The sequence below is a fragment of the Lolium perenne genome, chromosome 1 (assembly GCF_019359855.2).
Source record: "Lolium perenne isolate Kyuss_39 chromosome 1, Kyuss_2.0, whole genome shotgun sequence".
NCBI lineage: Eukaryota > Viridiplantae > Streptophyta > Magnoliopsida > Poales > Poaceae > Lolium > Lolium perenne.
This window is the reverse complement of record NC_067244.2, coordinates 238,861,713-238,864,700: the sequence shown is the minus strand read 5'-3', so window position 1 is coordinate 238,864,700 and position 2,988 is coordinate 238,861,713.

The following is a 2,988-nucleotide window of genomic DNA, read 5'->3' as shown; positions in this document are numbered from 1 at the left end:
ATACATGATTTTTCTTGTTTGAATATGTCTAGACCTTGTTTATCAACTTTAATGCTTACTATATGACATAAGAAGACTATGTGCGCTTTGGTTTTTGATTTTTCTATTTTTTTTTATTTTATGCACATTTGAATCTAGGTCAAATCCTAGGTTTGACCAAGATTTAAACAAGTATAGAACATGAAAATGAAAAGGGAAGCATGTATCCTTCTTAGTCGCTCTAAAATGAATCTTTTGGGATGTTCATCTTGAAATTTCCATGTTTGAAACCCAAAACGACCTTTCTTCATGCTAGACTTCATAAGATCGACAGGGGTATAGATCCATACATGATTTGTTTGGTTTGGATATATATATCTAGACCATGTTTATCAACTTGAATGCTTACGATATGACATAAGAACACTATGTGCTTTTATTTTTTTATTTTTTTTGTGCCCATTTGTATCTTGGTCAAATCCTAGGTTTGACCAAGATTTAAACAAGTTTAAAACATGAAAATGAAAAGGGAAGCATGTATCCTTCTTAGTCACTCTAAAATGAAGTTTTTGGGAGGTTTTTGAAATTTCCATGTTTGAAACCCAAAACCACTTCTCTTCATGCTTGACTACATAAGACAAAGTTTAGAGTTAGGGGGTAGATACATGATTTTTCTTGTTTGAATATGTCTAGACCTTGTTTATCAACTTTAATGTTTACTATATGACATAAGAAGACTATGTGCGCTTTGGTTTTTCATTTTTCTATTTTTTTTATTTTATGCACATTTGAATCTTGGTCAAATCCTAGGTTTGACCAAGATTTAAACAAGTATAGAACATGAAAATGAAAAGGGAAGCCTGTATCCTTCTTAGTCGCTCTAAAATGAAGCTTTTGGGATGTTCTTGAAATTTCCATGTTTGAAACCCAAAACGACCTTTCTTCATGCTAGACTTCATAAGATCGACAGGGGGTAGATCGATACATGATTTGTCTGGTTTGGATATATCTAGACCTTGTTTATCAACTTGAATGCTTACGATATGACATAAGAAAACCATGTGCTTTGGTTTTTCATTTTTCTGATTTTTTTTTTTGGAATTTTGATGCACATTTGAATCTTTGGTCAAATCCTAGGTTTGACCAAGATTTAAACAAGTATAGAACATCAAAATGAAAATCGAAGCATATATCCTTCTTAGTCGCTCTAATATGAAGCTTTTGGGATGTTCTTGAAATTTCCATGTTTGAAACCCAAAACGACCTTTCTTCATGCTAGACTTCATAAGATCGACAGGGGTATAGATCCATACATGATTTGTTTGGTTTGGATATATATATATCTAGACCATGTTTATCAACTTGAATGCTTACGATATGACATAAGAAGACTATATGTGCTTTTATTTTTTATTTTTTTTGTGCCAATTTGTATCTTGGTCAAATCCTAGGTTTGTCCAAGATTTAAACAAGTTTAAAACATGAAAATGAAAAGGGAAGCATGTATCCTTCTTAGTCACTCTAAAATGATGTTTTTGGGAGGTTTTTGAAATTTCCATATTTGAAACCCAAAACCACTTCTCTTCATGCTTGACTACATAAGACAAATTTAGTGTTAGGGGGTAGATACATGATTTTTCTTGTTTGAATATGTCTAGACCTTGTTTATCAACTTTAATGTTTACTATATGACATAATTAAGAAGGCTATGTGCTTTGGTTTTTCGTTCTTTAGATTTTTTGTCTGAATTTTTATGCCCATTTGAATCTTGGTCAAATCCTAGGTTTGACCAAGATTTAAATAAGTTTAAAACATGAAAATGAAAAGATAAGCAACGATCCTTTAGTCGCTCTAAAATGAAGCTTTTGGGAGGTTTTTGAAATTTCCATATTTGAAACCCAAAACCACTTCTCTTCATCCTTGACTTCATATATAAGACGAAGTTTAGGGTCGATAGGGGGTAGATACATGATTTGTCTGGTTTGAATATGTCTAGACCTTGTTTATCAACTTGAATGCTTACTATATGACATAAGAGGACTATGTGCATTGGTATTTCATTTTTTGATTTCTATGCCCATTTGAATCTTGGTAAATCCTAGGTTTGAGCAAGATTTAAACAAGTTTAACATGTGAAAATGAAAAGGTAAGTCTGGATCCTTCTCTTAGAAACTCGAAAATGAAGCTTTTGGGAGGTTCTTGAATTTACCATGTTTGAAACCCAAAACCACTTCTATTCATGCTTGACTTCCTAAGACAGAGTTTAGGGTTAGGGGTAGATACATGATTTTTCTGGTTTGAATATGTCTAGACCATGTTTATCAATTAGAATAATTACTATATGACATAAGAAGGCTATGTGCTTTGGTTTTTCATTCTTTCGATTTTTTTCTAAATTTTTATGCCCATTTGAATCTTGGTCAAATCCTAGGTTTGACCAAGATTTAAATAAGTTTAAACATGACAATGAAAAGGTAGTTAATCATGGATCCTTCTTAATTAACCAGTCAGTCTAATTAAAATGAAGCTTTTGGGAGGTTTTTGAAATTTCCATGTTTGAAACCCAAAACCACACTTCTCTGCTTCATGTTGACTTCATATATAATTAAGACAGAGTTTAGGGTTAGGGGGTACATGATTTGTCTGGTTTGAATATGTCTAGATCTTGTTTATGAACTTGAATGTTTACTATATGACATAAGAAGACTATGTGCTTTGGTTTTTAATTTTATTAATTTTATTTATTTTATGCCCATTTGAATATTGGTCAAATCCTAGGTTTGACCAAGATTTAACCAAGTATAGAACATGAAAATGAAAAGCGAAGCATGTATCCTTCTTAGTCGCTCTAAAATGAAGCTTTTGGGATGTTCTTGAAATTTCCATGTTTGAAACCCAAAATGACCTTTCTTCATGCTAGACTTCATAAGATCGACAGGGGGTAGATCGATACATGATTTGTCTGGTTTGGATATATCTAGACCTTGTTTATCAACTTGAATGCTTACG